The following is a 21468-nucleotide window of genomic DNA, read 5'->3' as shown; positions in this document are numbered from 1 at the left end:
GCGGAATTCTCCGACCCCCAGCAGGGTCGGTGAATCGCCCGGGGCCGGCGTAAATCCCGCCCCCCGCCATGGCCGTAATTCTCCGCCACCCGGGAATCGGCGGGAGCGGGAACCGCGCCCCGCCGATTGGCGGGCCCCCCGCGGCGATTCTCCGGCCCGCGATGGGCCGAAGTCCCGCCACTGTCAGGCCTCTCCCGCCGACGTGGTTGAAACCACCTCTGTGCCGGCGGGAGCAGGCGGTGAGAGCGGGCCCCCGGGGTCCTGGGGGGCGCGGGGCAGTCAGACCCCGGGGGGTGCCCCCACGGTGGCCTGGCCCACGATCGGGGCCCACCGACTGGCAGGCAGGCCTGTGCCATGGGGGGCACTCTTTTTCTTCCGCCGCCGCCACGGCCTCCACCATTGCAGAGGCGGAAGAGACCCCCTCCACCACGCATGCGCCGGTGGTGACGTCAGCGGCCGCTGACACTCCGGCGCATGCGCGGACTCACGCCAACCGCGAAGGCCTTTTGGCCAGCCCCGACGTCGGCGGCGTGGCGCCAAAGGCAGTCGGCGGAGCGGAGCCACTTCGGAGCGAGCCTAGCCCCTAAAGGTGCAGAGAATTCCGCACCTTTGGGGAGGCCCGATGCCGGAGTGGTTGGCGCAACTCCGCTACGCCGGGACCCCCTGCCCCGCCAGGTAGGGGAAAATTTCGCCCCTTGTTTTTTTCTCTTTTTTCTTTCCTTTTTAAAATAAATTTAGAGTACCCAATTATTTTGTTTCCGATTAAGGGGCAATTTAGCGTGGCCAATCCACCTAACCAGCACACAACCTATCAAGGCGAACTTGATTTTTTTCCAACCGAAGAAATTCCACGATGTTGCTCACGCGCACCCATACTCCCCGGTTTCGGTGGCTCCGAGTCCCTGCATCTCAACGAGATCCATCTCCGGACTTTCAAAGTGGCAAAGGCCAAAACGTCAGCCTCTCTCATTCTCTGGACTCCCGGGTCTTCTGACACTTCAAAAATTGCTCGGGACGATCTTCATACAGTTGTTGTGATTTTAAGACCCCTGCACTGACCATTACAGAAGCCCACTTGTTACAGTGTGCCAAATTTAAAAAGACCCCTTTATTCTTACGTTTTGCTTTCTGTCGTTTAACCAATTCTCAATCCATGCTAATATATGACCCCAACTACCACGAATGCTCATTTTTTTAAAATAACCGTGTGTGGCACTTTAGACTATTGAAGTAAAACCCCCTGTAGTGCAGAGTGAGTAGAGAGAGAGACCCACAAAGTGCTAAGTGCATGATACAAAGAGAACCCTACAGAACAGAGCACTGATCTTGATCCTCCTACAAAACCTTTAGGCAAAGCAATTAACTGAACATTGAATCCAAACTGCACATGTACCAAACTGCACTTTAGCTGAAAGACAGCCAGGGCAACCTGACCTTCATCAAAAGTAAAACACTTGCATCATCGGAGAAATGGAAAGTGCACTGGGTGGATTACCCAACACAAGGAGGATGATGGTGGAACTGTGATAATGTCACTGGGTGAGTAATCCAGAGACCCAGTCTAATGCTCTGGGGACATTGATCCAAATCCACCAGCTACCATGGTGGGGTTTGAATTCAATTATTAAATCTGCTGTAGGATTCTCCGTCAATGGGATACTCCGCTTCACTGGCAGGGCACCAATGCTCATAGGTTTCCTGACAACGTGGGGTGTCCACAATGGGAAACTCTATTGGCCGGCTGCAAGAAAGGTGAATCCCGCTGCTGGTGGGAGCACTTTTCGCCGTAAACAGGGCTGGCAGGACAGAGAATCCCGCCCCAGGATTTATAAAACTGTAAGAGCAATAATGAAACTGCCATCAATTGCTGTAAAAGCCCAACTGGTTCACTAATGTCCCTTAGAATCTTACCATTCCCGGTCATGTCTACAACCGACTCCAGACCTGCACAATGCGGTCGATTCTTAACTGCCCTCTGAAATGGCCTAGCAATTCAATACGTTCCAGGGCAATCAGGGATGTGCAACAAATGCTGACTTTGCCAGTGACCCCCACATCCTGTGAACGAATAAAGAAACAAAACGAGGTTGACCTTGTAGAGTGGGGATTTCAGGGTAAAGCTTTGGATGGATACAATTTGGCTGTCTGGCAGAAAGTAGCTCTTATTTGTCAGAGAAGCTGGGACTGAAAATCTGCAGCTCTCCGACACATTTCCACCATATCTCCGGCAGAGAGACGGTGGGAGGGCCACAATTTAGGCTGGGAGTCAGGCATTCTGGGTCCCAGCCTTAGGGAGGTTTTCCTGGTCAGCCCACTCCAAACAAGCAAACAGCTGACATAAAAACAGATGTGATTGCACAGAAAGTGCAAAAAAGGGCTGTTGCCATAGACTTTCCAGACTTGAGAGGAAGTGACTAAGAGCGATGTTTTGGATGACAAGATAGCAAGCCTAGACATCTAATTGTACTGGTAAATCTGAACAACTACTTCAAAGGGAACAAAAATTCAAATTATTAATAGAAAGAATTGCATTTATATCGTCAGTTTTTTACAACCTCAAGATGTACCAGAGCGCTTTACAGTGTATACACTGGTAAAGCAACAACTTATACATAACTTTGTTAATGTAATTAAATGCCCTTCGGCTTTCGCTGTGCATTATCAAATAAAATGTGACACTGTACCAGATAAGAGGATATGAGGTCAGATGACCACGGGGCTGGTTTAGTACAGTGGGCTAAACAGCTGGCTTGTAATGCAGAACTAAGCCCAGCAACGCGGATTCAATTCCCGTACCGGCCTCCCCGAACAGGGGCTGGAATGTGAATACTAGGGGCTTTTCACAGTAACTTCATTGAAGCCTACTTGTGACAATAAGCTATTATTATCATGCGAACGTGGTCAAATAAGTAGGTTTCAAGGAACACCTGGGAGGAGAGAGATTTAGACATGTGGAGAGCTTTTTTTTCATTCATTCATGGGATGTGGGCTTCGTTGACTGGGTCAGTATTTATTGTCCATCCCTAATTGCCCTTCATTTCAGAAGGCATTCAGGAGTCAACCACATTGCTGTAAGTCTGGAGTCACATGTAGAATCATAGAATCATAGAATTTACAGTGCAGAAGAAGGCCATTCAGCCCATTGAGTCTGCACCGGCCCTTGGGATGAGCACCCTATTTAAGCCCACGCCTCCACCCTATCCCCATAACCCAGTAACCCCATCTAACCTTTTTCGACACTAAGGGGCAATTCAACATGGCCAATCCACCTGACTTGCATATTTGTTTGGGACTGTGGGAGGAATCCAGAAGCACCCACGGGAAACCCACGCAGACACAGGAAGAACGTGCAAACTTCACAAAGACAGTCGCCCGAGGCCAGAATTGAACCGGGACCCTGGAGCTGTGATGTAGCAGTGCTAACTACTGTGCCACCATGCCGTCCCTATGTAGGCCAGACCAGGCAAGGATGACAGATTTCCTTCCCCACCCCCACCCCGCCCCCAACGATCAACATTGGTTCCATGGTCATCATTGACCTGTTAATTCCAGATTTCTATTGAATTCAAATTTCACCATCTAGATTCGAACCCTGGATCGCTGAAGTACACTTTGTTCTGCTTTGATATAACTATAGTCCAGTGACAATACCACTACACCACCACTTAGCACGGAGGCAGCTGGAGACACTGCCAATGGTGGAATAATTTGATTCGGGGATGCGTAAGAGCTAGGACTGGGGGAGCACAGAGATCTTGGTTTGTCTTGGGGTTGGGGAAAGTTACAGAGATGGGGATGGGTGACAACATAGAGGTGAGTTGAGAAAGGGACGAGAGTTTTAAAAGCAAGGCATCGCTGGACCAGGAGACAATCATGTGTAACAAAATGAAACAACTGTTGGTTTACAAAACTAAAGATGGGATTCTGATTCATAGGCAGTTAAATGTCAGAGTTAACTTCTGTGTGAAGTGCTAAAATATTGCACACACAGATTTAATGTGCTGAAATAAAGTAAACACCAAGGTCACTGCAATTGAACAAACAGGGAGCTGTCACAGGAAAACCAAGCTCATAGCAAAACACGGCAATTCAGATAGAAATTCACAAATAACAATTGGACCAACTGAATACTGGGTGAAGAAAGGTAGGAAATCCAATGGTGCCAGATGATCAGAATCTGCAAGAGACGGGATTTAATTTTATGCATTTCTGTCCTGTAAATTGAATGATGAATCGGTTTAAGGTGGTGGGGAAGGAAAGCACTGATTACAGATCCAATGTACCAAGTACATTCAGTCAGAAACTGAACTGACACAGCCACATAAATGCTGCAGCTCCAAGAGCAGGGCAGAGACTGGGAATTCACCTACACCATATGGACTGCAGCGGTTCAAGAAGGCAGCTCACCATCACCTTCTCAGGGGCAATTAGGGGTGGGACAAATGCTGGCCTAGCCAATGATGCCCATAGCCTGTGAAAGAATAAAAAAAGCCACTCAAATTTAGACATTAAAACTATATACGAGGCATGCGATTTAACAGCCGCATCATGCTTGAGCGAACTGCAACGCGGCCGTTAGATCATGGGACAGGAGGGAGGGGGAACAGGCTTGGGCAGCACTGCTGGACATGGGTGGACAGGGCATGGTATAGTGCTGGGTGGGGCAGTGCCAGTTGCATGGTCGTCGGGAGGGGGGGTGCAGGCAAGGCCGATGCTAGGGGGCGGATCCCAACTCACCAGTTCAGCCCGCTGGAGGTCATTGGTGACACTCCCCAAGCTGACGGCTGTTCCCACTTCCTCCCAGGCAACACTGGCTGCCCTGTGGCTGACCCTCCGAGCCCTTTGAGGGAACAGAGCATCCTGTCTGGCTTGACTGCGTCTAACATTCTGGTCAGGTCGGCAATCCCGAATCATGGTGATGATCTCCAAGGTGGCTGCCAGCTGTCTGGGTTTTTCTCTGTGGGATTGGTTTAAGTACTGCTCCCCCTTGTTAGCGGGGAGCCTGTGAGTGTCTCAACCGCCAGGAAGCTCACGGCAGTTCCCGCTCACTACCATAGAATTACCATAGAATTTACAGTGCAGAAGGAGGCCATTCAGCCCATCAAGTCTGCACCGGCCTTTGGAAAGAGCACGTTACTTAAGCCCCACGCCTCCACCCTTATAAGCCCCCCTTATCCCCATAACCCCACCTAACCTTTTTGCCTAAGGGCAATTTATCATGGCCAATCCACCTAACCTGCACATTTTTGGACTGTGGGAGGAAATCGAAGCACCCGGAGTAAACCTACACAGACAAGGGGAGAACGTGCAGACTCCACACAGACAGTAACCCCAGCCAGGAATCAAACCTGGGACCCTGGAGATGTGAAGCAACTGTGCTAACCACTATGCTACCATACTGCCCCACTACCATACTTAGAAACTTTTCCGATAACTGGCACACGAGTTGATTTGACGGAATGTGATGTCTAGATGTCCTGAACCTACCCTCCTACAACCAGTCTCCTTGCCACCATTGTCCTTCAGTGCAGACCTCAGGCTATGCTGAAATACCATTTAATTGTTCTGCTTTGGTATCTCTGTAGTTACCCAATGCCACAAAATAGAGATAAAGGGCAGGATGTATCGGCTGTTCATGCCGGTGGGAAATTCCAGTCCCAAGCCGGTGTACAGATTTCCCGGCGGCGAGTGATGCGTCACCAGGAAATCCCAGTGATAACAATGGGGTCGGTAGATCCCGCGGGCGGGACACCTCCGCCACTGAAAAACATGCAGCGGGATGGTCGATAAATCCCGTCCAGAGGTCGGGATTCTCCGTTGCAAGTCCGCCCCGCTACCACTGCTAGCGAGGACGGAGAATTCGGTTTTCAGCCAAATCTCCCATTCACTGCAGCAGGACGGGACAATCCCGTTGCCGTGAGCGATATCTCATCCCAACCCTCATCATTCCCAACTGCACCATCTGAGGGATCATGAATACTTCCTCGCGACTAGTTCAATTCCCTTGGGTACAGCCCAATTCAAAATCAGAGGAACTGGACACAGAGTACTTGCTAAAAGGCAACAATAACCCTGTACCAACAATCATAGAACATTCCAGTGGCTTATGTAACTGCTGGGTAGGACTGACTGAACAGAATAATCCATTATAATTCCATTTCGGATGTGTGAAGTAATTGAAATTACCCAAAAAAAAAAAGAGGTTGAGATGAGGTTATTTAAATCCAGTCAGAACCCAGCCAGCGGTTGACATTGTTTGAAATAAGTCAGGAGATGCTTGTCTGTCCTTCAATTATTTGCCAAGTTCTGCATTGAGCTGTCAAGTACATTATGATGGTGTTGTGATGCTATACAAGTGAGGCACTCATGTGTGAAAGAAAATTATTTGCCTGTGGTGAGCTTACACTCATTAGGCTCCGAACCAACACTACGAAGACCTTATATCTGTGTCACACAGAGAAAGGGCTACAGGATGGAAGCAAAGACCCACAAGGTGACTGGAATAGGAACACATAACACAAGATGACTGAAACGAGGGTACACAGTACATGGTGACTGGAATTAAGATATATATTACTCCTAGAGATAGATGTTGGTCGGAATTCTCCAACCCTTGGAATTCCCTCTTCCCGCTGCCAGTGCACACCCGCCCACGGGTTTCCCAGCAGCGTGGTGTGGCTTCAATGGGAAATCCCATTGACCAGCGGCGAGAAGATAGAATCCCATCACCAGCGAATGGCGCATCACCGAGAAACACGTGGGCTGGTGGACCAGAGAATCATGCTCAGTATAGATTGAGATACTTAATATTCCTGATCAAGAGGTAAGGTACCAGGTCAATTTTGGCGCAAAGTGACAAAATGATTTTTTAATACATTTTAAAGATCTAAATGCTGGCATTGCACAGCAGGCATATCAGTAACGAGAAAAACAAAAGGTGGATTTGAAATTCAGACAGCAAATTGTCATCAGTACATCTTTTCTCAGCACACACACTGGACCCAAGATTGATTCAGAGCAATTTCAACTTCTACTCTCAGTTTGTAGAGGTTTTCTGAATGGAATGTTGCACACTTGTTATATTTTTATTATTGGAACTGTAAATTTTTCTTTTAACAATATTCTAATTGGATATGCATTCTCTCTGCCAGTGCCACACTCTGCTAGTCACACTCACTGCCCCATAGAGCCAAAGAATCCTTACAGTGCAGAAGGAGGCCTTTAGGCCTGTCCCATCTGCACCGACTCTCCAAATGAGCACCCTACCTAAGGCCCACTCCCCCATCCGATGCCCGTAAACCCCATAACTCCACAAAACCTGCACATCTTTGGACTGTGAAGGACACCGGAGCACCCGGAGGAAACCCGCGAAGGCACGGGAGAAAGTGCAAACACCCCACAGACAGTCACCCAAGGCCAGAATTCAACCAAGGTCCATGGCACGTTTTGCAGTGCTAACCACTGTGCCACTCTGCTCGTCTCCTGATACTTGCTGCCAGTGACATTCCTCGACAGTGACAACCCCACCAATGACACTTCGGTCAGTGACACTTTCTCCTCACTGGCAGCACTCTGCACCAATAACAATGCTCCCTATTAGTGACACTCCCCACCAGTGCAACATGCGGCTAGTGATACATCCTGTCAGTTACACTCCTTGAAACTGGCACTCCCCTCCAATGACATTTCCTGCCAGTCACACCATGCTCTAATTACAGTGCACTAATTGATGGTGATACTCCTGGTAAGAGACACTTCACTCATGACACTCATCGTCAATGACACTCATCATCAATGACACTACCTATAAGGGATACTTGTCACCAGTGACACTGCCTGCCACTGACACACCCATCATTGACATGCCCGGCCTGTGATAATCTCCACCTGTTACTGCACTATACTATCCATCAGTGACCCTCACCCTGCCAGAGCAAGTGACAATCGACAATCCTCACCAATGTCACTCTCAATAGAGCCAGTCCCTGCCAGTGACACTCCCGCCTGTGACACTCTTCAGCAGTGACACTCGTCGAATCATAGAATCCCTACATCCCAGTTGTAAGCCATTCAGCCCATTGGGTCAGCACCAACCGGACCCAGGAAACCACCCAGGCTCACGGTCTCTCCCTACTCCTGTATCCAACCTAACCTTTTGGACACTAAGGGGCAATTTAGAATGGCCAATCCAGCTAACCTTACATGTTCTTACATAGAATTTACAGTGCAGAAGGAGGCCATTAGCCCATCGAGTCTGCACCGGCTCCTGGAAAGAGCACCCTACCCAAGGTTAACACCTCCATCCTATCCCCATAACCCAGTAACCCCACCCAGCACTAAGGGCAATTTTGGACACTAAGGGCAGTTTATCATGGCCAATCCACCTAACCTGCACATCTTTGGACTGTGGGAGGAAACCGGAGCACCCGGAGGAAATCCATGCACACACGGGGAGGATATACAGACTCCGCACAGACAGTGACCCAAGCCGGAATCAAACCTGGGACCCTGTAGCTGTGAAGCGATTGTGCTATCCACAATGCTACCGTGCTGCCTTTGGACTGTGGGAGGAAACCGGAGCACCCGGAAGAAACCCACGCAGACACTGGGAGAAGGTGCACAGGTGCAGACTCCGCACAGTCACCTAAGGTTGGAATTGAACCAGAGTTCCTGGTGCGGCGAGGCAGCAGTGCTAACCACTGTTCTACCATGCCGCCAAAATATGACACCAATGATACTCCATGTCGGTGACACTCCCACCTGTAACACGCATAGCTCATAATACTTGTTGGCCATGACATTCCCCATCAGTGATAAGCCACACAAGTGGCAATCCCTGCCAGTGTGACTAACCCCCAATGGCTACTGGGTAACTGGCCATCACAGCCTCTGCTTGGCTATAATGCTAAAAGAGAGGCAACCATAAAACAAATATTCCAGACTAAATTTATACATCAGATCATATCATATTGCATTAAAATGTTAACCAATTACCTTTGTGCATTCCTTTGCAGCCTGTCTTCTGTGTGCCTTAGTCTAGTGTTGCAATGCAATGCTACCCCCAGTGGCTGCAGCATGGCTGTCACCCCAAGAAACGGTGTCTCAGCAATCTTAGTAATCTGTTGAAGACAAATTGCTGAACCCTGGAAGATGCTTGAACACTGGGACCCACAGCTGTGGTGGCCACTGTATGGACTTGGCCATCAAACACTGCCTCATGGTTGGGTCAACAAGAGTTTGCTACTGGTGTTGGGCACCACTTCTGAAATAGAAAGAGTGGACTCCAAGTTCTGTGCAAAGTTGGTGTTGGACTCCGCTATGCTCCTTGATAGTGCTTATAGGTTTCCAACAGGCATCCAAATGCACTAAGCATTGTGCAAACCTATCAGCCCTCGTCTATACGCTGCCCATTGAAGTCGTCATTGAATGCTTTGTATGAGAATTTTTGTGCAACCTTGTCTTCCTATGCTGCCATTGTGCCCTGCCAAAGATGCAGGCTGCTCATGCCAGATGCCTCACCATGTGAAGATCTCCCTCTAAACTATTCTCTAAAGTAGGCACAGTGACATATTTAAATTGGTGGCTTCGAATGCGAGAGTGAGTGTTTCTTCATTTTCACTATTTTCTTACTCTTCCGCCATTGTCCATACAGGTTGCAGTTCCTGGTTATCTAAAAGTTAAAATGATCAGGTTGTGGTGAGGGAAGGGGTAGTGAATGTTTAGACCATCTGCAGCTTGTAAATCAAAAGGGATGTGAAGAGAATTGGGTATGAGCATCCTACCACTGGTCACGATCCCACATGATGGTACACGAATGATGATGACAACTGTCTCATTTATCAGGGTGAGGACAGGTCTGTCCCCCACCAGTTAGGTCCTGCTGCCTCTGTGTCGTCTTGTGCAGCAAGAGGGTAGGAAACATGTCAGTAAATGTGCGATACGGGTGCAAAACGTGCTGTAGTGATGAGTGCATGAGGAAGAGGTGAAGCTACGAATGTCCACTACGATCAGGACAGATGGGGATTGTTGGTGGGTGAGTGATCGGGGTGTGATGCATTGAGAATTGTGTGGTGCCATTGGTAGGATATGGCATTTGAAGGTGTATTCACTGATCTTGACCACTTGAGTGAGTTTATTAAACTTCCTGAGGGTGGCACAGTGGCACAGCTGCCTCACGGCGCTGGGAAACCGGATTCGATTCCGGTCCCAGGTCACTGTCCGTGTGGAGTTTGTACATTGTCCCTGTATCTGTGTGGGTCTCACCCCCACAACCCAAATATGTGCAGGGTGGGTGGATTGGCCACGCTAAATTGCCCTTAACTGGAAAAAAAAATGAATTGGGTACTTTAAATTTTTTTAAATCTTCCTGCAGCACTACATTCAGGTCCTCAGGGCTTATTCCTGACGCTGAATGTCAAGACTATGTGCTCTCACTGCCTTCACACGATTAATCTGGTGGGCCTCCTGGTCTACTATGGATAAAAGACTCTCTGTCTGTACAGCTCCTCCACCCAGACATCCAGAGGAGTGACTGAGTACCTTTCAACATGCTCTCTGTGCTGTTGCTCTACAATTCAGAGTACTTCTTCCTCACAGTCTTCTTCAACCAGTTCCAGCACATCCAACCAGGATGTATTGCTCCTTCAAAAGTTGCAGGTTAGTTTTTCGATGTACAATTGTGGATCCCCTTTCTGAAGTATGCAGCCACTCAGGCACACAATTTATGCGAGCTTTATGTAAATTTAGCAGGTAGCAATAAGCTTCACGCTTCAATGAATCAGATGCAGGTTAATTACGCAATGTGGTGCGCCCATTTCTGGACCCTGTCCAGTTTCACTGTCCACAAAGCAGGGGCTAATGGTACAATAGAAGGGAGACAACCTTAATGAGAAAGTTGGCATGTGAGCTTCAGAGGACAGGCAAGAACTGTGAACAAAAGGTGTTTGACTGGAGCTCCGAGCTCCTAGCTAGTTTTTTAAAATACATTTAGAATACCTAGTTATTTATTTTTCCAATTGAAGGGCAATTTTAGTGTGGCTAATCCACCTACCCAGCACAACCTTTGGGTTGCAGGGGTGAGACCTACGCAGACATGGGGAGAATGTGCAAGCTCCAAATGGACAGTGACCTGGGGCCGGGATCAAACTCGGGTCCTCAGCACCGTGAGGCAGCAGCACTAACCGCTGCAGCATCGTGCCGCCCTTGGCTCCTGGTTGAGTTAACTGAATTTAGTAAAGTCTGAGATGGAGAAAATGCAATTGGCCTAAACGTCTGGACAAGAGAAGGGGACAATTAACCAGTGTCCAGCTCCTGATTGTTGTCCAGTGCCTCTAATTAGATACCATGTGCACTAGATGAGGTCGTGATCAGGCTACGCTATGGTGCTTCTTGAGACCAAGGATCTCCTGCTGCCCTAGATTGATGTTCACACGTGAGGGAGGCTAGCGCCGAGAATTATTTCTTCAGACCTTATTTACAAAATAGTTTTAAAAGCATACCATGAAACAAAAATGAAACAAGGAAAATTTCAAATCAAATTACCTTAAAGGCTTTGATTTTGGTTTGAGGCCCTGTTCCCGTGCTGAGGGGATAACTGGAGGTAAGGAATATTCCAGACGACAGACCTTGGGTGGGATTCTCCGATGCCCGACGCCGATATCATACTCGGCGATCGGGCGGAGAATCCACTCTGCCGCGCAAATCGGGGCCAGCGCTGGTTTGACTCCGGTCAGCCATGCTCCGCCCCCTCGGAAATTGGGATGTCGCGTGCAATTGCAACGGTGTTGTCGCGTCATCGGCCGGCCCTCCAGTGATGCTGAGCCCCCGATGGGCCGAGTTCCCGATGGCGCGGGACACGTGTGGTCTCAACGGTCGGGAACCCGGCGTGGCGGCTGCGGACTGCGTCCAGCACCGCCATACTCGGCCGGGATCCTTGTCGCTGATCGGGCCGGCTTCCGCGAGTGGGGCGGGGGGGGGGGGGCTGTGGGGTAGCTGATGGCGGGTCGGATCCACGCAAGGCCGGCACCATATTGTACAGCGCGACCACTGCAGGTCATCAGCCGTGTGCATGCGCGGCCAGGGTCACAGCCATTCTCCAGCCGTTTTCGGCGTGGGAGCCGGTAGCTTCACCCAGCGCCGTTGCTAGCCCCTCACAGGTCCCGGAATCGGTCAGGGGTCAATGCCGATTTTTTAATCGTTAACCTCCCGTAAATTCTCCGTTCGAGCCTGCACTTAGCCGCAGAAATGGAGAATCTGGTCCCTTGAAATAGATTTTGTTCTGAGTTCTAATTAAAGGTATGAATTATACAAAACAAAAATTCAAGGCTTAAATCAATGAACAGCCATATTTTACAGCAATCACTTCCATGTCCTCAATTATCCATGCCAGCCATCACTCGAGACTCACCTGTCAGTTGCTCAAATGGTTGAATAAATCTGCAAGGTGCATTATTATCTGTATTTGTTTCACAGATTATTCTAAGCAGTGAATTTTCACAATCCCTTAAAGCTCCTCTACTTTAAAACCAAGGAATTAATTTGCCATTTATAGCCTTAGCTATTTGTGATGCCAATTTTATTTATTTATTTTTTTTAAACGCATTTTATTCAAACATGTATCAAAGTAGGTTACAGCAAATAAAAACCCCGGGAAACATTCTTCCGAACAATCAACTATACAGTTTGTACAGATTTTCCTCCTTTTTCACCACCCCCTTCCCATCACCCCACTGACTCACCCAACCATGCTGCTACCCCGGTGACGATGCCGACCGCCATTCCAGCAAAATTCATCACCGTGCAATCAGAGAGGCGAAGGCCAGGACTCCAGCCTTCCTCCTCTCCATGAGCTCCGGCTTCTCTGAAACCCCAAATATCGCCACCAAAGGGTCCGGGTCCATCTCCTCCACCACTGTCCTGGCTAAGACTGCGAACATTCCCACCCAGAATCTTCCCAATTTGTCACAACCCCAAAACATGTGCACATGATTCACTGGCCTCTGCCCACACCTCTCACACTCATCTGCTACCCACTGAAAGAACCCACTCATTCTCGCCCGAGTCATATTCACCCTGTGCACCACCTTAAACTGTATCAGGCTCATCCTTGCACAAGAGCGTGTGCCCTTCACAGTGCCTCACTCCATACTCCCCAATTGATCTCCATTCCCAACTCTGCTTCCCATTTCTCTTTGATCTTCACCACCTGCTCGCCTCCCTGCTCCCCAGCCACTTATATATATCCCCAATTCTTCCCTCCCCTTCCACATCCGGAAGCAGCAGTCGCACCAGCAGGGCTTATCCCAGCAATCTAGGGAACCCCTTCCAGACCTTTTGTGCAAATCCCCTAACCTGAAGATACCTGAACTCACTCCCCCTCGACAGCTCTGCCCTCTCCCTTAGCTCCTCCAGACTGGCGAACCCTTCCTCCAAATACAAATCTCTCACCTTGACCAGCCTCACTTCCCTTCACCTCCTGTATACACTTTCCATCCCCCCCGGCTCAAACCCATGATTCTCGCAAAGCGGCGTTAGCACCGACATCCCTTCCACCCTAAAATGCCTCCTCAGCTGATTCCATATCTTCACCGTGGACTGCACCACTGGGCTCCCTGAATACCTACTCGGAGCCATTGGCAATGCTGCCGTCACCATAGCCCTCAAACTAGACCCCTTACAAGATTCCTCCTCCATCCTAACCCACTCTACCCCTTCTCCTTCCCACAACTGCCGCACCTTGTCCACATTCGCCACCCAATAATAATGAAGCAGGTTTTGCAACGCCAACCCTCCCTGCTGCCTCTGCCTCTGTATCAAGGTCCTCCCCACCCTTGGCACCTTCCCCGCCCATACAAAGTCAGAGATGATTGTGTCCACTTTCTGAAAAAAGGCCTTTGGTATAAAGATCGGGAGAGCCTGAAAGACAAACAGGAACCTCGGCAGAATATTCATTTTCATCACTTGGACCCTCCCCGCCAATGTTCAGTGTAGTGTATCCCACCTCTTAAGATCCTCCCTGGCCTCCTCCACAAGTACATAAACCTATCCCTCACTACCGTAAATGGCATCCCCCCTAAATTAGCCCGCTGTGCCAGCTCATTCACCGGGAATACCTCGCTTTTCCTTACATTCAGCTTGTATCCCAAACCTCCCCAACAGGCCCATAATCCTTCCCATACTCTCCAACGGATCCGAAACATACAGCAAGAGGTCATCGGCGTAGAGTGACTCCCGATGCTCCCTCTGTCCCCTCATTATCCCCTGCCACTCTGCCCACCCCTTGAGAGCCATCACCAATGGCTCTACGGCCAGCGCAAACAGCAGCGGCAACAGCGGGCATCCCTGCCCTGTACCCCTGTGTAAGTCAAAGCTTTGTGAGCTCATATCATTCGTCCTCACCCTCACTCTTGGCGCCGCATACAGCAACCGCACCCATGCCACAAATCTCGGCCCAAACCCAAACCTTCCCAAAACTTCGAACAAGGACCACCACTCCACCCGGTCCAATGCTTTCTCCGCGTCCATGGACACCACCACCTCCGGTACCAGAGTTCTCAACGGATTCATCACCACATTCAACAGCCGTCTTATATTACTCACGAGCTACCTGCCCTTCATGAAGCCTGTTTGATCTTCTACAACCACCCCCGGGGACACAATCCTCCATCCTCCTCACCAACAACTTAGCCAATACTTTCACATCTGTGTTCAATAGTGATGTATGTCTATACGACCCATATTCCACTGGATCCTTCCCTTTTTTTGGGATTAGCGTGATTACTGCCTGCTTCATCGTCTCCGGCAACTCCCCCTTCTCCAGTGCTTCATTAAATGCCCCCAACAGATGTGGTGCCAGGTCCGCTGCAAATTCCTCATAAAATTCTGCCGGGTACCCATCCGGCCCAGAGGTCTTCCCCGACTTCATACTCCTGATACTATGCAGCACCTCCCTCAGCCCCAGGGGCTCCTCCAACAGCTGCCTCTTTGCTTCCTCCACCTAGGGAAATTCCAGCTCGTCCAGAAACCGCCCCATGTCCCTCTCTTCACCTCCTGGGTCTTGCTCATAAAGTCCCTGGTAATACTCTCTAAATGCCTCATTTATTTTCCTTGGCTCTGACACCACATCGCAGCCCCAGTCTGGATCTTCAATATTTCCCTGGACGCAGCCTGCCTCCACAGCTGGTGCGCCAGCATGCAGCTTGCCTTCTCCCCATACTCGTATTGCACCCCTCTTGCCCTACCCAGTTGCCCTACCGCCCTCCCCGTTGTCAGCCTATCAAATTACCCCTGCAAGTTTTTCCTCCTCGCCAATCCCTCCACGGTGGGCACCCTCGAATACTCCCTATCCACCTCCACTATCTCGCTCACTAGATGGTCATGTTCTGCCCTCCTTTCCTCATTCGCATGAACCGTAAATGAGATAATTTCTCCCCGGATCGCTGCCTTCCCAAAAAATGCCCGCCGACACCTCCCCATTCTGATTGAACTCCACATAATCCCTAATCGCCAACCGCACCTTATCACAAAAACCTCCATCCACCAACAACCCCGAGTCAAACCTCCACCCCGGTCTCTGCTCACGCCCTGTACTGAACCGAATATCCAGCCAGTGGGGCGCATGGTCCGAGATAACTATCCCCGCATACTCTGCCCCCTCCACCCCAACCAAAATCTGCCAACTCACTACAAAGTAATCAATCCTCGAATACCCCTTATAGACGTGTGAAAAGAAGGAATACTCCCTTCCCTCTGGGTTCTGAAAACACCATGGATCCACCATACCCATCCTCTCCATAAACCCCCCCAGCTCCCTTGCCATTCGTACCCTACCCATCAACCTGGAGCTCGATCTATCCACCCTCGGCTCCAGGACACAGTTAAAATCTCCTCCCATGATCAGCTGGTGCGTGGCCAAATCTGGGATCGCTGCCAGCAACCCCCTCATAAAACCCACATCATCCCAATTTGGGGCATACACATTTACCAACACTCCCGGTGCCCCTTCCAATACCCCACTCACAATCACGTATCTCCTACCTGGATTCCTCACCTCCTTCGCACTCATTAATCCTATTTTTTTGCTCATTAAAATCGCCACGCCCCTCGATGTTGAATCAAACCCCAAGTGAAAACCCTGCCCAACCCACCCCTTCCTTAACCTAACCTGGTCCTTCACTCGGAGGTGTGTCTCCTGCAGAAAGACCACCCCTGCTTTCAAGCTCCTGAGGTGCGTGAACACCCGCGACCTTTTAACCGGCCCATTCAGTCCCCGGACGTTCTATGTTACCAACCTTACCTGAGGCTTGAGCCTCCAATCCCCTCTGCCGTCTGTCATCTTCCCCACTTAACTCCTGCCCCTTTAATTCCACTCTGTACCTAGCCCATCCCGCATGGCCCTTTTCTTCGCCCTTGACCATGTCATCTCTCACCTTCTGCCGCGTCGCAGAAACCCTGCCCCCCCCCCCCCCCTTTTCCCCTTCCCCTTCTCCCCCCCCCCCCCCCCTTTCCCCCCTCCCCCTGGCCACCCCTCTTGGCTTTCTCCCCCACCACCTCACTTCCGTTCACCAGCATAATCTGCTAGCACGGCTGCCCCTGCCCAAAGGCACATCCTAATGACCTCCCCCTCCCCACTCCTCAGCTCAAAGAAGAAGGCTTCCTCCTGGCCTTACCCTCCCCCACCCAAACAAATACTTCTCCTGAGCTCCAGGTAGCCTCCTCCAAAAGCAAACAAACAGATGTTAAACACAAGCAGTCCCATAAAACAGGATGGGGATGGGAACATTCATCCCCACATAAACTTTTCACCCCTGCAACTCCTTACAATCTTAACATTGTTGTGCTGCCAATTTTAATGTGCTGTGCATCCACAAAAGATCCGGTGCTTCTCTGTTTGAAATCTAAGCTTTCTTTTCAGTTCACCTATCTCCCCAAATTTGCCAACTGCCACCACAATTTATCAACAAATGCTATTGCTACCCCCATCTCCTAAGTTTGGTATAAGCAAATTATATAAAAGCAATCTGAAATCAGGCTGCTACTAATCAGCTATTTCCAGTACACTAAACTGTGTCTGCCACCTGCTAGCCAATCTATGCCTTATTCAATATTTGTAAATCTTCTTTACAACTCTTTGCCCAGTATGGGTTTTGGTGGCTAATTTCATAGAATCATAGAATTTGCAGTGCAGAGGGAGGCCATTCGACCAATCGAGTCTGCACCGGCCCTACTGAAGCAAACGTATCTACCCTATCCCCGGGAACCCAGTAACCCCCACTTAACATTTTTTGGGCACAAAGGGCAATTTATCATGTCCAATCCACCTAACCCGCACATCTTTGGAATGTAGGAGGAAACCGGAGCACCGGAGGAAACCCACGCAGACACAGGGGAGAACATGTAGACTCCGCACAGACAGTGACCCAGCCGGTCATCGAACCTGGGATCCTGGAGCTGTGAAGCAACTGTGCTAACCACTATGCTACTGTGCTGCCCATTTTGATATTGTTTCCTCAATTCCTAAATCTGGATCATGTAGGATTTCCTGTAAATGAGATTAGTGCTAATAAAGTTCCCTGTGGAACATAACTCAACACATCATGCAGACTGAGCAACTGTCCCGACTGTTTGCTCCCTGGATTCCTACATATCTTTATCCAGGTGGCCACATTGCCCCAGATTCCGAAGGACTTCTGTCAGCTCAAGGCCACTCTGGAATGTCAACAGCTGCCTTCAATGTGTGGCCTGGACTATGAAGATGTGCTGTGCTTTTCCATGAATGTCAGGCTAGTCTTTTGGGTTGTCGAATGCCCCTCCTTTTGACTGCAGTAAGACGTCTTACAACACCCAGGTTAAAGTCCAACATATTTGTTTGGAATCACTAGCTTTCAGAGCTCACACGATGAAGGAGCTGCGCTCCAAAAGCTAGTGATTCCAAACAAACCTGTTGGACTTTAACCTGGTGTTGTAAGATTTCTTACTGTGCCCACCCCAGTCCAACGCCAGCATCTCCACATCATGGCCACCATCCTTTTGACTAGCTAGAGGGCAGCATTGGCAGGGTGCCCACCCCCCTCACCAACTTGACCGAAGCCCAAGCAGAAACTGACGAAAAATAGAAATGTCGCACAACCTCCAAAATGAGAGGGAAAAGAAATCTTTGCGTTTTATTTCAAGCGGCAGCCCACACACCTAATTTCCAGCTCCCCAACTGACTTCAAATCAGCATGTCAACTCACCCACCGCGCGCGAGTGGCACAATCTGATCTGCCCAGCTGGACAAGGTGTTAAATGCATTTGCTACTTGCCTGTGAACTGGAAGTAACATCACAGGCTGCTCAAATAGACGACTCAATCCCAGACACAACACTGCCGGTGTTTTATCACAGGTGCGAAGAATAACAACCCAACTGCTCTTGATATGAATAAGAGAGAGAGGGGAAATGATTTCAAGCCTGAAGCCTAATCTCAGGATTCAGAAGGCACACAGTCAGATCCAGTGCACTTTAAGAACCTGAATTCCCATTTTGTTCATATGGCCATGCTGCCCAATTAATCCACATTTTCACATTACACAGTTTACATTCTCTAGAATTACCCTTTTAAATAGAGCTTCTTGTCAATGATTTTGCTGGCCCAAACTTTTCATTTACGCCTCACTATCTACTGGCAGTGGAACAAGATTAAAAGCTTGTCCACCCCTCCGAGATGTTTAAATCACACAGACTAATGAGTGGCAGGGTAGCCCGGGTCAGCAGTCTTGGCAGCAATTTGTGCAGCGCTGATCCCAGCAGGACTACCAGCTTTGAAATCATCTGAAAATATTTCCTACGAGCTGAACATATTCTGCAGCCACAGACTGAGCATCGGAAGGATGGAACAGATCACCCACCCAATAAGCAATTAATTTATCCAGGTGGGAGGGTCTATGAGTCGTAACCTGAGCATTATTTGAGATTCAGAGCCTCAGTGCCACATTTTATTAACCCGAGCAAAGTGTTATCGAATCATAGAATAACAGAATCCCTACAGTGCAGAAAGGGGCCATTTGGCCCATCAAGTCCACACGGACCCTCCCAAAGAGTATCCTACCCAGGCCCAGTCCTCCATCTTATCCCTGTCATCCCATAACCGGACAGCATAGTGGCACAGTTGTTAGCACTGTTGCCTCACTGTGCCAGGGATCGGGGTTCAATTTCAGCCTTGGGTGACTTTCTCCCCGTGTCTTCGTGGGTTTCCTCTGGGTGCTCCGGTTTTCTCCCATAGTCCAAAGATGTGCAGGTTAGGTGGATTGGCCACGCTAAATTTACCTTTTGTGTCCAAAAACGGTAGGTGGGGTTATGGGGATGGGGTGGGGGAGTGGGCCTGTGTTGTGGTGCTTTTTAAGAGGGTTGGTGCAGACTCAATGGGCTGAATGGCCTCCTTCTGCACTGTAGGAATTCTATGATAACCCCAGCCTACCCATTGGACATTAAGGGGCAATTAACTTGGACAATCCATCTAACCTTCACATCTTTGGACTGTGGGAGGAAACCCGAGCACTCAGAGGAAACCCACGCACACACGGGGAGAATGTGCAAGCTCCACACAGTTACCTAAGTTTGGAATTGAACCTGGGTACCTGGAGCTATGAGGCAGCAGTGCTAACCATGGTGCCACCCAATGCTTTTACTTTTTTAGTTAATTATTAGAACTTTTCTTTTAAATTTCCCCTGACAATGTTCAGGGAAAATGTTCAGGGGCTCACTGGATAACTTTCAGGAGCAGGAACCTGCTTAATTTTCTCCCCCCTCATAACTCAAGGGAACAAAGGCTGAGTGTGGTGCTCCCACCACTGCCGTGACTGAGATTGTGGAGCCCAGCACAGACTGGAGGTGCCACCCCTTCCATCCATGTGGCTGTGGCTTCACAAATATGGCACCCCACAGGCTGGTATTTAGAAGGACCAAAATCCAGACTGACCCAATCTCTCCTCTACACATTCAGCACCCTTCACATCAACCTAAAGGGGTCTTTATAAATGGAAAGGACCACAATGGTTCCTGAAAATTCAACGCCAACAATCAATCCGTGTTCCAAAAGACCACTGAGTTGGTTAAGAGTTGCACAACAGGGCCCTGACAACCTAAAAGCACCTGTCCACCTATCCAAAATATAACACATCAAACAAATCTAACCATGCAGAAGTGTGCGATGTAACAAAATCAAACATCAACGCATCCAAGCGACTTCGAATTGCAGGGAGCAAAGATTAAAGAGAATCAGCAATATTCAAACTGGATACCTATCTGCTCTGGACTCTGGAGTGATTTACTTTCAACCGTGTGACGACCAATCTGCTGGTTTTAGATGATCTCCCAGGTTTATTAGACTCTCATTCATAAAGAGCTTCATTTATTTCAATAACAAAAAGCTTTGGAGCAACAAGAAGAACGGGTTACAGCTAACAGTGAGTAATTCTGTCCCCCTCCCCCTCATTTAGAATTAGCTTCATACCAGTCATAGAATCATAGAATTTACAGTGCAGAAGGAGGCCATTCGGCCCATTGAGTCTGCGCCAGCCCTTGCAAAGAACACCCCATTCAAGCCCACACTCCAACCTATCCCCACAACCCAGTAACCCCACCTAACTTGCACATCTTTGGACACTAAGGGCAATTTAGCATGGCCAAGCCACCTAACCCATGCAGACACGGGGAGAGGGTGCAGACTCCGCACAGGCAGTGATCCAAGCCGGGAATCGAACCTGGGACCCTGGAGCTGTGAAGCAACAGTGCCACTGTGCCACCCACTAACAGTCAAGCGGGTAACAGCCAGTAGCTGCAGATCAACTTGCCTGAGACTTTGAATTGTGCTGAGTTTTAATGAGTGCCACAGTTCCGATGCACCTTCTGCAGGCATCACTGTGGAGCCTCTTCCTGCTGGATCCTTCCCTATTTTAGTGTCAGAACATTTTGCAGCAAATAAAAAGGGCTCCGAATTAAAAAGACGGGGCCATTCAAAGCTGAGCATGTCTGGATTAGCAGCCTCCTACACTTTAAGTGCAGATGGAAAAGCACAAAGCACTGCTAACAGAGAGCAGAACATTGCTCCACAAACTCACCTGCGGTTACGTGGCAATTGTTCAATGTTGAGCCAGGTATTGAGAGTCTTGACCAGGGCACAAGATACAGCCGAGGTGATCTAATCAGACCAGAGGCAGTTCTGAGAAGGAAGGACTGCGACTAGCAAGCTGGAGGATCAAGCCATGACTGTAACCCACCCGGGCGTCCGTCACTCTGTTAGCTCACACCCTGTGCTGCCATTCTCACCCATCACTCGGAAAGTCTCAGTTCCCTCCCCCCATTCCAACTGCAACCCAGCCCACAGGGCTAAGGACCCAAGGGAGAAAGTCCAAAACAAAAGCAACATGGACACATTATTTATCACCGGTGTCGAAAACCCGCACGAAAGGGAGTCAGACATGAAAATCTC

The 21468-nt window shown here is 49.4% G+C and overlaps 1 protein-coding gene across 2 annotated transcripts in view; it reads right to left on the bottom strand.

Annotated features, from left to right (window-relative positions):
• The window catches only part of LOC119953247 (cortexin-1-like), a 29279-nt gene that overhangs the window by 7364 nt on the left and 447 nt on the right, over positions 1-21468 (bottom strand). The window contains exon 1 of one of the 2 annotated variants that reach the window (XM_038777294.1): positions 21098-21297. The exons of the other annotated variant lie outside the window; for it this stretch is intronic. The gene's annotated coding sequence lies outside the window, so the exon portion shown is untranslated. Of the gene's footprint in view, positions 1-21097; positions 21298-21468 lie in introns of those variants that run through there. 2 annotated transcript variants of the gene reach the window in all.

The sequence above is a fragment of the Scyliorhinus canicula genome, chromosome 18 (assembly GCF_902713615.1).
Source record: "Scyliorhinus canicula chromosome 18, sScyCan1.1, whole genome shotgun sequence".
Classification (NCBI taxonomy): Eukaryota; Metazoa; Chordata; class Chondrichthyes; order Carcharhiniformes; family Scyliorhinidae; genus Scyliorhinus; species Scyliorhinus canicula.
This window is presented reverse-complemented; position numbering and strand designations above follow the sequence as displayed.